Genomic DNA, 14,246 nt, shown 5'->3' with positions numbered 1-14,246 from the left:
TCCATTCCAGATGATAAGCAAAAAACATCCATTGTGTTGTCTTCAACAAGGTAGTCCACGTCATCCATTCTAGTCTCGGTATGCCATCCTTTCGAACTCCGCCAAACGATCGATTGTGATTGCCTTAGGTTGGTACAAAGAGTTTCAATGATCTGGATATCAAAAGTAATCCTTTTTTCCACTTAAGGGAACAATCCAACGAGTCACTTTTCCCAAGGTGCCCCATTACAGGATCATGGCAATTACTTCCTCGCCACCTTGACACCATCCACCATCTTTCTAAGCGTGGAATTATTGCCCACCAAATCGAACCTCCGTCATCTATTCCACTCCATTCCTCTAGATATCTGCTTCGTGTCTCAGCTCGAGATATGTTGGTATGACTCACCCCGTGAGTTGATCCTAAGTTGTTTGATCTTTGAGAAGATCGATCATTTTAGAGTTTTCCCTTTCCTCTCGTTGTCATGTTAGTTGGAGTTCTCAGAGCAATACTTCGAGACAATGAGGGTGATTGAATCAAAATCTTATGAAGTGCACCCTGGATCGTGAAGATTGTGTTAGTTTGCGTTTTCCGCTTCCATCTTACCCTACACTTGAATTTCGGGACGAGATTCTTGTTTAGTGGGGGTGAGTTGTCACATCCCTAGTTCTGGTATGACCTAGACTAGCTAGTCATGTGTGCATCATGTTTAAATTTCAATGAGTTTGAAATGGGGACTTGTGAAAGCCTCAGAAATCATTTCTGAAAATGACCAAGATAAAAATTTCTTCATATAGGTCCAAGAAAATGTTCATGTTTCTCCCTGAAAATATTGGCCAGAGGTAAAATTAAAACCAATATTTTTAGGAGCTCATAAATATTTATGTTGGGCATTTGGAGTTAATGCAACAACTATTTGCATTGGATTTATATTTGCTATATATTTAAAATAAGTCCAATAATTCTATAAATTTGTGTGGGGCTCTGGAATAGCTCAACTAGCCCACACAATATTTATCAGAAGCAGTAAATTTTATTTAGTTTGAAAATTAAATCAAAAACAAATTACAGAAAATAGAAAACAAATAGAAAATATAAAACAGAGCAGAAGGACTTACCTCCACCCACCTGCGGCCCGCAACTGTAGCCTGCTGGCAGCCCAGCCGGCTGCCCAGCCAACCAGCGCCCCATTGTCATCTTCCTCCTCTGCCAGGAGGACAACCAGGTGCGTGGCAAGCGCCGACGCTGCTCTGGCCACCTCCTGCTTCCCCGGACCCTTCTAGACACGCCACGGAGATGCCCCGAACCCCTGTCCCCTCTCCCTCACTCTCCGCCCTCTCTTCCCTCCCCTGGCTCTCTCCCTTTAGCTCACCCGAGCGAAGCCGTCACCGCCGACCAGCGCTCGCGCGGCCACAGCCACCCCCTTGCTCCCCTGACGCGTCCGAGAGCTCTGCCACGTCGTCCTCATCTTCTTCAACGAGTCACAGGAGCTGGGTCGCCCTGTGATGCCGCCAATATCATCTTCTTCCTCGCCGGTCGCCGGAGATCCCCCTTGCCGCCCCGACTGCTCCGTACCGTCTCCGAGCTCGCTGACCTCCTCGTCCAACTCGCCGTGAGCCTCTGACCCTGCCCATCCCTCTCTTATTCCCTGTAGGCCTTCGTAGCCACCGGACCGCCTATGCCCGAACCCGCCGGCGCCTGCGCTCGCCGCCGACGCAACTCCGGCGACCAAATGGTCCGCCCGACGCATCCAACCCACTCACCGCATCGTGTAGGCCCCTGCTAGCGCCTCAGCTCGCTAGCTCGCGCACTGCAGCACTACCCGCGCTCACGCCCGAGCTTCGGCCACCGCACTTGTCGCCGTTGCCATTGCTACGGGCCGCCCTAGCCAGTGCTGCTTCCACTGCTCGATGCGGACGAGCACGAGCAACGCGTAGATGCCCTCCGCCGCGCTTTAGGCCACCGGAGGAGGAATTCTGGTGATCCTCTGCCGTGCGTGCTGTCGCTGCCGGCTAAACTCCGGCCTAACCACAAGTTAATCAAGCTAATGAACCTGCTAATCTAATCCTGGGTCATTGACATGTGGGCCCTTGTAACACCCCGGATGTAATTTACCTTATTTGTACTCCAACTCTTGCCGTTTCCGGCCTAAGTTATTTTATTTCCCTTGGTGTCGGGTTTTTGTCTTCGTGTGTTGTTGCCTTTGTCATGCATCTCATATCATGTCATCATGTGCATTGCATTCGCATACGTGTTCGTCTCATGCATCCGAGCATTTTCTCCGTTGTCCGTTTTGCATTCCGGCGCTCCTATCTCCTCCGGTGGTCCTTTCTACCTCTTTTCGCATGTGGGGGTTAAACATTTCCAGATTGGACTGAGACTTGTCATGCGGCCTTGGTTTACTACCAGTAGACCACCTGTCAAGTTTCGTGCCATTTGGACTTCGTTTGATACTCCAACGGTTAACCGAGGGACCGAGAAGGCCTCGTTTGTGTTGCAGCCCAACACCCTTCCAATTTGGCCCAAAACCCACCAAAAACCCTTCCATCATCTAGAGTGTTCGATCACGATCGCGTGGCCGAAAACCGTGCTCAATTTGGAGCCTCCTAGCTCCTCCTACCTATAAAACTAGGTCTTCCCCGAAATTTTCGGGTCAAAACACCCCTAACCCTAGATCCTTCCCCCTCCTCGCGCCGCTGAACGAAGTCCGTCAGGCCAGACATGTCTGACCTGACCGCGCCGCCATTCCGCTCCAGTGGCATCCTGCCACGTGTCCCCGGCCGGCCTCCTCCGCCGTGGCCCGCCGCAGCCCAGGGCGGGCCCTCTCCGCGCCGCGACCGGGCCTCGTCTCCTCTTCCTCGGCGCCGCCCGCGCCTGAGGAGCTTCGAGCCACCCGCCGCCCTCCGCCGCACTTCCTCCGGCCGCCGCGCCTCCTCATGCCGGCGATCGCCGCCGCCATCTCCGGTTCGCCTTCGTGCCTCCCCAAGCTCCGCCACCGCGCCGGAGCGCGCGCCGCCCGAGTCCGGCAACTCCCCGCCGACCAGCACCGCCCCTGCAAGCTCCCTCTCCGGCGAACCTCGTCGACGCCGGCCGCCGCGTCCATTAACTCCGGCGACTCCCTCCCGCTACAGTGCCGCGCCAGATCTCAGATCCAAAAAAACTAGGGTTGACTTTCCCCTCCCCTTATTTTTTTTGCAATCTTCATCATGTCGTATCTCTGCATCCGTAGCTCCTATTCATGCGTGTAGCATATCAAAATGTTCGTCTCGATGAGTACATCATTTCATCTCATTGCATCATTTTTATTTGAGCTCATCTTGATGCCCGAAATGCTGTTGGAAGAGGGCTATGTGATGAATTTGGCAGATCTGTTTCAGCAAATAGCTATTTGTCATTTTTGCCATGATTAACATGTGCATGCTATGCTCCTGAGCTCTACATGTGTTTTGTTATATGCCATGCCATCTTTACAGAGGTGCTTACCATGTATTTTTGTGATATTTGTGGTGACTAGCACAAGCTTGCAAAGTAGCGTAATCGGTAATGCTGATTTCAGGGACTTAGAATTTCACTAAGTCCTTCTCCTGATTTTGTCGTTATGCCATATGTTAATGTTGTTTCCTAGTGATTCGTGCCTCTTCTGAGGATGATCAGTAAGGATGTTTTGTTAACATTGTGGTGCTCTATCCATCCATGTCTTTGTTTGCATTTATGGAGCACCCTAGCTTGAGTCAATCGAGCTCTACTTTTGCTATAAAGTGAATCCTGGCAGATTGTTGACATGTTTAGCGATTTTGCCGAGGATGTTGCTATTGATCCGTGCATGCTATGTTGTTGTTCTTGTAATTTCTAGCTTCTATGCCATGTATTCTTGATGGGTGTATGCTTAGTTTGTCATGCCATGCTCTGTAGTGAGTGCATCGAGCTCGTAAACATGCCTACTCGTTAACTGATTTGCATGCTCTAGTTTTTCACTAAGTCTGAATGTGTTTATGTTTTTGCCATGTTCACATGCTTGCCATTGTATTTTCTGATCCCTTTTGGCTCAAGATAACTAAGGGACTTTTGTTAAGTGCTTTGAGTAGCTTCATGCCATGCCTTGCTTTGCCATGTTAAGTTCTTGTAGCATGTAGTTTTCATGCTCTAAAGTGTGCTTCCTGATGATAAATTCCAGACTTGTGTTAATTTCACTAAGTCTGAAACCTGTTATCATTTGCACTATTTCCATGCTTGTTTGAACCTGTTAATGGATGAATTAGCCGTAGCTCAGTGTTCATCTTTTTTCAAGCTTCATGAGTGGATCCCTGCCATGTATTTTGTTGTCATGTTTGAGTGCTGTAGCATATTTATCTTGATGCATTTAGTTGGTCACTTGCTGATTATCGCAGACCGGTGCCATATTTATTTTGCTTGACATTTCCAAATCATGCATCTGATTCCGGTGATCTTTATATCGATTTCAACCGAAATCACCTCACCTTTCCAGTGGAACTCTTGGATTTCCAAGTTGAGGCCAGGTTCAATCATTCCTTGTCAAATCTTGCATATGCATCACATATCGCATCCCGCATATCATACCATATTTGCATCATGTTGTTTGAGCATTGCACATGGTTGATTATGTTCCGTTTGCTTGTTGTTCTTGTTTGGGTAGAGCCGGGAGACAAGTTCGCAAACGAGGAGCCCGTTGAGTTCGCTGACGAGGATCAAGTCAACTCTGACAACTTTGCAGGCAAGATGACCATACCCTCGAAATCACTTATATCTTTGCTTGCTAGATGCTCGCTCTTTTGCTATTCCTATGCTACGATGCCTACCACTTGCTTATCATGCCTCCCAAATTGCCATGTCAAACCTCTAACCCACCATGTCCTAGCAAACCGTTGATTGGCTATGTTACTGCTTTGCTCAGCCTCTCTTATAGCGTTGCTAGTTGCAGGTGAAGATTGGAGATCATTCCTTGTTGGGCCATTGTTTATTGTTGGGATATCACTATATTATCTTGCTTATCTTAATGCATCTATATACTTGGTAAAGGGTGGAAGGCTCGGCCTTATGCCTAGTGTTTTGTTCCATTCTTGCCGCCCTAGTTTCCGTCATATCGGTGTTATGTTCCCGGATTTTGCGTTCCTTACGCGGTTGGGTTATAATGGGAACCCCTTGATAGTTCGCCTTGAATAAAACTCCTCCAGCAATGCCCAACCTTGGTTTTACCATTTTCCACCTAGCCTCTTTTTCCCTTGGGTTTCCAGAGCCTGAGGGTCATCTTTATTTAAACCCCCCCCCCCCGGGCCAGTGCTCCTCTGAGTGCTGGTCCACCTCGTCAGCCGCCGGTGGCCACCAGGGGCAACTCTGGGCTGGCCTACCGGAAGTTTGGACAATCTGAGTGTGCCCTGAGAACGAGATACGTGCAACTCCTATCGGGATTTGTCGGCACATTCGGGCGGTGTTGCTGGACTTGTTTTACCATTGTCGAGGATGTCTTGTAACCGGGATGTCGAGTCTGATCGGAATGTCTCGGGAGAAGGAATATCCTTCGTTGACCGTGAGAGCTTGTGATGGGCTAAGTTGGGACACCCCTGCAGGGATTTGAACTTTCGAAAGCCGTGCCCGCGGTTATGGGCAGATGGGAATTTGTTAATGTCCGGTTGTAGAAAACATGAAACTTAACTTAATTAAAATGAATCAACCGCGTGTGTAACTGTGATGGTCTCTTCTCGGTGGAGTCCAGGAAGTGAACACGGTGTTGGAGTAATGCTTGACATAGGTTGTTCTAGGATCACTTCTTGATCATAGTTGTTCGACCGTGCTTTTGCCTTCTCTTCTCGCTCTCTTTTGCGAACAGGTTAGCCACCATATATGCTAGTCGCGTGCTGCAGCTCCACATCATACCTTGCCTGTCCTATAAGCTTAAATAGTCTTGATCGCAAGGGTGCGAGATTGCTGAGTCCCCGTGACTGACAGTTTACTTCCAAAACCATATGCAGGGACCGATGATACCGTTCCAGATGATGCGCTTGAGCTCAAGTGGGAGTTCGATGAAGACTCTCGTCGTTACTATGTGTCTTTCCTAGATGATCAGTAGTGGTGCCCAGTTGGGACGATCGGGGACTGTGTCGCATGTGGGGGTTGATCATTATTTTGGTACCATAGTCTGACCATGAGTGTATTGGATGATTGTAATGTTATTCATGTATTTGTGTGACGTGGCGAGTGTAAGCCAACTATGTACATTTTCCCCTTTTATCTATTTACATGGGTTGTTGTGAAGATTACCTTACTTGTGACATTGCTTTCCATGCGGTTATGCCTCTAAGTCGTGCTTCGACACGTAGGAGATATAGCCGCATCAAGGGCATTACAGCCCCGGCCCCACTAACATTTTAGTTAGGTTTAAATTAAGGATAATTAATTATATTAATTAGCTGAGTGGATGACATATGGGTCCCACTGTCAGGTTTGACTCTGGTTAGGCGATGTTGACCAGCTGATGTCACAATGACGCAGTGCTGACGCAATAACTCATTTTTGGGATTTATTCTTATTCAGAAAATTCCAGAAAATGCCCTAAACTTCCAAAAATCATAGAAATTCAACCGTAACTCCAAATGAAATAATTTATATAGGAAAAATTATCAGAAAAATATGAAGAATCTTTTTATGGCATTCTCATGCATGTTTGAACAACCTACATCCACTATATATGACAATTTGAATCAATGGTATTTGAAATGCCTCATGTGGAGTTCAAATTTGAATCTAGTGTTCAAACCAACTCCATTTAAATCATTGCTAGCTGCATTAGCTCAAATCACAGCATATTGCCATGTCACATTCATGCATCTTATTGTTGCATTGCATTGATTGTGTTTCCTCTCTGTTGCCAGTAATTGTCCCCTCTTAGTAGACGTTCCTCCGATGATGTGATCGATGACACCGATGGAGAACTATACTATCTTCGGAAGTGTTAGGAAAGCAAAACCCCCTTGTTCATTCTGATACAATCCCACTCTCTCGCTCCTGCTCTCTTTTACTGCATTAGGACAACAACGATTCAACTGTTACATGCTGCGGTAATTGAACCCCTTTCCTCTGCATGACCTGTCATTGCCACAGTAAATAGATGAAACCCACTAGCATGAGTAGGAGTTGTTTGAGCCCTGACGTGCCTACTCATTCATGCTTGTTTGTCATGCCTGCTATTGCATAGAGTGGTGTCAGGTCTGATTCACCGGGGATGAATCAGAGGTGTGTGAACATGTCCTACTGTTGAGAGCTAAGTGTGTGAACATGATTTGGTAAAGGTATCGATGAGAGGCCATGTAGGAGTACATGGTGGGTTGTTTCATTGAAGCCATCCTTAGGAACTGAGTTCTATGTTTTTGATCGATGAACCAGCTACTACCACACATTGGGCCCTGAAATATGACCCCGCTCGACTTACTGACCCCTCTCGTCCTTTGTCCAGGAGTTGCAACTAGTTTCTGGTGTTTATAGGTTATGTGTTGGCGGCCGTGCGTAGCGCTGACCCTAGGGGTCAGCTATGATGCGGTAGATACACCGTGGCCAGGTATGCCGGGCGCCCGTTTGGCGTCTCGGGACCCTGTACACATCGTTTGGGGCCGTTGAGGACACCCGGCCGGATTTCCTTGCGGATGGAACCCGAATAGGCGATAAACCTGGACTAGGAACTTGTGCGGTTAGTCAGGTCGTGGTCTACACCCACGTCGGCTTTTGCTTGAAGTCTGTCGAGCACATGTCATGTGCAGACGCTAAGTGGTGGAAACATGTGTGATGAAGTACACCCCTGCAGGGTATAAAACTATTTGAATAGCCGCGTCCGTGGTAAAGGACTTCTGGGTTGCCTATAACAGTTCATAGACAAGTGAAAGTGGATACTCTAAAATGTGCAAGATAAGCGTGAGTGATATGGATGGCGTTCTCATAGGTAGACGGGAGCAGATCCATAGTGGTGTATTGATTGGTGAATATGTGGACTCGTGTGCGCCACCTCAAAAGAGTTACTTGCAGTCGTAGTTTAAGATAGCCATCGAGTCAAAGCTGGCTTGCTGAGTTAAACTCCACCACCCCCTTTGTTGATACCGATGCATATGTAGCTAGTTCTGGTGTAAGTCTTGCTGAGTACTTTTGTACTCACGTTTGCTTAATTTATGTTTTGCAGAGAGACTTCAGTATCGCTAGTATTTTCGCGTGGACTTAGACGTTTAGCTTGATACCTCAGCTACGATCTTGTGCCCTCGGCAGGATCTGGTAGATAGTCAGGCTTCTTAGCCTTTTCCATTTATAGATGTCTGTACTCAGACATGTTAAGCTTCCGCATGTGCTTTGATTTGTATGCTATGATTGTTGGGTCATGATACCCATGTTTGTAATATCTTGCTCCTCAAAGCCTAATGAATAAATACTTGAGTCGTAGAGTTATGTTGTGATGCCATGTTGTATTTACACATATCGAGCATATTGTGTGTATGATTGAAATGCTTGGTATGTGTGGGATCCGACAATCTAGTTGTTTATCCTTGGCAGCCTCTCTTATGGGGAAATGTAGTCTAGTGCTTCCATGAGCCATAGTAGTCCGCTACAGCCCGGTTCACCGGAGTCCTGCTAGCCCACCACTACTGCTCAGGACACTTGACTAGCTGGCATGTGTTTCATTCGTTCCAGTGTCCGTCCCTTCAGGGAAATGTCACGCGGTGACATCCGGAGTCCTGCCTAGCCTGCTACAGCCCGGGTTCCCGGAGTCCTGTTAGCCCAGTGCTACAACCCGGATTCACACGCTGCTGACCGACATGCTCGATGGGATTCATGTATGCATGTCCCCATAGGTTGGTGCCGCTTTGGGTTCACGACTAGCCATGTCGGCCCGGGTTCTCTGTCATATGGTTGCTAGAAACACTGTCATATATGTGAGCCAAAAGGCACAAACGGTCCTGGGCCATGGTAAGGCGACACCCGTGGGAATACCATGCGTGAGGCCACAAAGTGATATGAGGTGTTACCGGCTAGATCGATGTGACTTGGAATCGGGGTCCTGACACCTAAACACTCAATTCTCTAGTCCAGGTTTATCGCCTATCCAGGTTCCATCTGCAGGGAGTCCGGCCGAGGTTTCCACATACGGCCCCGAACGATGTGAACGGGGTTCCCGAGACACCAAACGGGTGACTCGGTACACCGTGCCACGGTGTTTCTACCGCATCATAGCCCACCCCTAGGGTCAGTGCTACGCACGGCCGCCAATACATAACCTACAAACACCAGAAACTAATTGCAACTCCTGGATAGAGTACTCAGGTGATTAAGAAGCCGAGAGGGTCCATTGGTTTCGGGCCCAATGTATGGTAGTAACTGATTCTTGAATCACACATACAGATCTCAGTTCTTAGGACGACCTCAATGAAACAACCCACCATGTACTCCTACATGGCCTCTCATCGATACCTTTACCAAATCATGTTCAACACATCCCTCACATTACAGACGTAATCATTTCACTCTAGCCCATCACGCAGATGAACCAGACCTGACACAACTCTAAGCATAGCAGGCATAGCAAGGTAGGAAACACATACATGGCTCAATAAACTCCTACACATGCTAGTGGGTTTCATCTAGTTACCGTGGCAATGACAGGTCATGCAGAGGATAACGGTTCAACTACCGCAGCACACAGCAGTTTGAAACGTTGTTGTCTTAATGCAGTAAATGAGAGCAGAAGCAAGAACATGGGATTGTATTGATATGATCAATGGGGCTGCTTGCCTGATGGGGTAGTAGTAGGGTACTGCCCTTTAGCTGGATACTCGGAAATATCCTCAGAGGTAGAACCTACCACGAAAGTCACGACAGAACACAATCATCACATGGCAATATGTAACAATATGATGCATGCTATGACATGGCAATAAGAGGTGTCCTGCCTAATGCAATGTGAAACAAGTTGGTTTGGGTCCATTTGAATCAAAGATTCAAATGGAAGCTTATGTTCTTAAGCATTATAAGTGTATTAGCTTGTTTCACCTAACAACAAGGTTAAAGTGTTTTTTCATGCATTAAACCATTACAGATGGAAAGATTGAATTTTTCTGATCAAATTTCATATATAAATCTTTGCATTTGGAGTTACAGATTAAAAGTTATGAATTTTTGAAGTTTGTAATATTTTCTGGAATTTCCTGTATAAGAATAATTCCAGTAATTTAGTTATTGCGTCAGCATTGCATCAGGGTGATGTCAGCAAGTCAAAGGCGCCAGCCCAAGTCAAACATGACCGGTGGGCCCCGTCTGTCAGTGTAACAACTAACTAACAGAGTTAGTTAGTGTTACGTTAGCACTAAACTAGGTTAGTTAGGGCCTGGGCCCACATGTCAGTGAGTCAACCTATTAACTAAAGCAATTAGCGTTAACTAATCTAATTCTGAATTAAACAGGGGCACGGCCCACACATCAGTGACCCTGGGGGGGTCAAACTGGGTCAGCGGAGTCAAACCCGCCGGCGTTTAGCCGCCGGCGATGCCAGACGCGGCGGGGCAGTGCGGGTTTTGCACTCCGACGACCAAATGGACGGCGGAGACCTCCTACGCGTAGCTGGGAGCAAGCCGCGTCGAGTGGTGGCAAAGGTTGGGCTTAGGGTCGCCGGAAACGACGCCGGCGACGAGCGTTGCGGCTGCCGGAGTTCGGGCGAGGTCGAACTAGCCGCTAGGAGGCACGGCGAGGAGCATGCGGGGGTGCTACGGGCTCCTGTGAGTGTGGTGAAGGTGATGATGTGCTCGGTTGTGAGCTAACGTGGCTGTGGCCACGACGGCGACATGCGGTGGCGGCGGTGGGTGCGGCCGAGTTTGGTGCGGTCGATGCGGTGCTCGAGAAAGCAAATGGAGAGGATGGGGAGGTAGCTAAGCTCACGGGAGTCACGTCGAGGCAGACAGCGAGGTCGGGGACGAGCTGGTGCTGCGGTGAAGGCGAATGGGATCTCCGGTGGCCGGAGTTGGGGAAGACGGGGTCAGGGCGACTCCAGAGCGGGCGAGCGCTCGGGGCCCAGCCTGCTCGACGTAGTCGACGACGGCGGAGCTCATGGACACGGTGACGCGGCGCGGGGACGACGACGGACGCGGCTGCGTCGACGGTGCGGCGGCAGGGGCGTCGGCCATGGTGGGAGAGGGCGAGGGAGAGAGGCAGAGGAGTGAGCGAGGTGTCTGCGGGGTCGGGGCGATGATGTGGAGCTCGCCCAGGTGGCCAGGGGTGAGGGAGGCAAGCAGCTGACGCGCTGGCGAGCTCACGCTCGCCGGCGTCACCTCCCTGCCTGCCTGGCGGGGACGAAGCAGCTGGCTGGCGCGGGCCAGCACAGTGTTGGGCCACCAGGTGGGCCGGCTGGTGTCTTTGTCAGGTTAGTTTCCTTTCTCTCTCTTTTTTCTGTTTTTTATTTATTCTATTTTGTGTTTTGAAATAGTAAAAATACTATTTCATTTAGGAAAACCCTGAAAATATTCAGAGGCACATTTGAAAATATTCTCAACAGCCTAAAATTACTTTCAGGATTATTTGGGCATTTTAAAATATTTATAGGATTTAAATTGCCCAAATGAAATTAGTAATGAATTAATCCAATGACCTTATGATGTCCTAGAAAAGTGTGCACCATTTTTGTCAAAGGTTTTAACCCAAAGCAAAAAGGGTGGACTTTTTAGAAGGGCATTTCAGGTTCATTGAAAAAGTTTTTAGTAAACCCTAGTTGTTCCAGTGGGTGCTGGGGGTTCTGTCATCCCCATTTCAGTTTTTTGGGAAGATAAACATGATGCAACACTCTAATGCATGAACTAGCTAGGGTGTGACAACTCACCCCCACTCAAAATAATCTCGTCCCGAGATTTAGGATCCATTGGGAAGAAGGTGGGGTACTCAAATCGAAGACGATCCTCCCTTTCCCAAGTGGCTTCTTTTTCAGAGTGGTGTGACCATTGAACCTTAAGAAACTTGATGTTATGGCGTCGAGTGGTACGCTCGGCTTGATCAAGGATACGAACGGGATATTCTCGATATGAGAGGTTATCTTGTAGATCAAGCGTTTCATGGTCCACTCCACGGATAGGATCCGCGAAGCAACGCCTGAGTTGAGAAACGTGGAAGACATCGTGAACTCTGGAAAGATGCGGAGGTAGTTCCAATTGGTAGGCAACTTCTCCTCGTTTGGCAAGAATGCAAAAGGGTCCAATGTAACGAGGAGCCAATTTGCCTTCGATACTGAAACGATGGGTTCCCTTTAACGGAGTAACCCGAAGGTAAGCCTTCTCGCCGACTTCATAAGTCATGAGCTTATGTTTACGGTCATATTGGCTCTTTTGACGAGATTGGGTTGTTTTCAATTTCTCACGAATAACATGAACCTGCTCTTCTGCTTCCTGAATCATATCTGGGCCAAAGAATTGTCTTTCCCCGGTTTCTGACCAATTAAGAGGCGTTCGACATTTTCGTCCATAGAGAACTTCGAAAGGAGCTTTGCCCAAGCTAGCTTGATAACTATTGTTATAAGCGAACTCCGCGAATGGAAGGCATTTCTCCCAATCCATTTCGAATGAGATGACAGAAGCTCGGAGCATATCCTCCAGGATTTGATTTACTCGCTCTACTTGACCACTTGATTGGGGGTGGAAGGCGGTGCTAAATGAGAGACGAGTTCCCATAGCATTTTGGAAACTTTCCCAAAATCGAGAGGTGAAGAGACTCCCACGGTCTGAGTAAATTTCCAATGGGACACCATGAAGAGACACTATTCGGGAGATGTATAGGTCAGCTAGCTGGCTAGCGGTGATACTCTCACGAACAGGTAGGAAATGGGCTACTTTGGAAAGACGATCGATCACGACGAAGATAGCATTATTCCCTCTCTTGGTCCTGGGAAACCCAGTAATGAAATCCATACTGATTTTATCCCATTTCCATTCAGGAATAGCCAAAGGTTGAAGGGTGCCAGCAGGCCGTTGATGTTCTGCTTGAACACGACGACAGACGTTGCAACTAGCAATGTATTGAGCAATTTCTCTCTTCATCCTAGTCCACCAAAACCTCTGGCGTAGGTCTTGATACATTTTAGTACTACCGGGATGAATGGCGAGAGGCGATTCATGAGCTTCCTTAAGGATCAGCCGCCTCAGGTTTCGTGCTTTGGGAACCACTAAATGGTTTCCAAAGTATACGACACCTTGATCATCAACGGAGAAACAATTCATGACTCCTTTCTTAATGTTTCTCTTAATACGGGAGATTCCCGGATCTACCTTCTGTGCCTTGATGATCTGATCCGTAAGGGTAGGTTTTGCCACCAGGGTGGATAGGAATCCTTGAGGAACAATGTGAAGGTTAAGCTTACGAAATTCCTCGTGGAGAAGTGGTTGACTTTGTTATAACATTAGGTTGTTACAACAAGATTTACGACTTAGCGCATCAGCCATGACATTGGCTTTGCCCGGGGTGTAAGTTATCCCTAAGTCGTAATCCGAGATCAACTCGACCCAACGTCTTTGCCTGAGATTCAAATCCAGTTGGGTGAAGATATATTTCAGACTTTGGTGATCAGTGAAGATCTCGCAACGATTACCGAGAAGGTAATGTCGCCAAGTTTTAAGTGCATGGACTACCGCTGCAAGCTCTAGATCATGTGTGGGATAGTTTCCTCATGTGGGTGTAATTGCCGTGAAGCATAGGCAATTACCTGACGATCTTGAATGAGTATGTAACCTAGTCCTTGTCGCGAGGCATTGCAATAGATAATAAAGTCCTTGGAAAAATCTGGTGGTACCAGTACAGGAGCAGATGTCAGGCGTCTTTTTAGTTCCTGAAAGCTGAACTCGCACTGTGGGGTCCACTCGAACTTTTTATATTTCTTGAGGAGTTCAGTTAGAGGTTTAGCAACCTTGGAGAAATTCTCGACGAAGCGGCAACAATAACTCGCTAAGCCAAGGAAGCTCCTGCTTGACCGTCTCAGGTGGAGCCCAATCAAGGACAACTTGAACTCGCTCGGGATTGACAGCAATACCCTTACCAGAGATTACATGGCCTAGATAGGTCACTTCTGGCAACCAAAATTCACACTTGGAGAATTTGGCATAAAGGCGATGCTCTCGAAGTTTCGTCAATACCAGCCTTAGATGTTCGGCATGTTCTTCCTCGCTCTTGGAGTAGATGAGTATATCATCGAGGTATACCATGATGAATGTATCCAAATACTCCATGAAGACCGAGTTCATTAACC

This window comes from Triticum dicoccoides, chromosome 1A, assembly GCF_002162155.2.
Source record: "Triticum dicoccoides isolate Atlit2015 ecotype Zavitan chromosome 1A, WEW_v2.0, whole genome shotgun sequence".
Classification (NCBI taxonomy): Eukaryota; Viridiplantae; Streptophyta; class Magnoliopsida; order Poales; family Poaceae; genus Triticum; species Triticum dicoccoides.
This window is presented reverse-complemented; position numbering follows the sequence as displayed.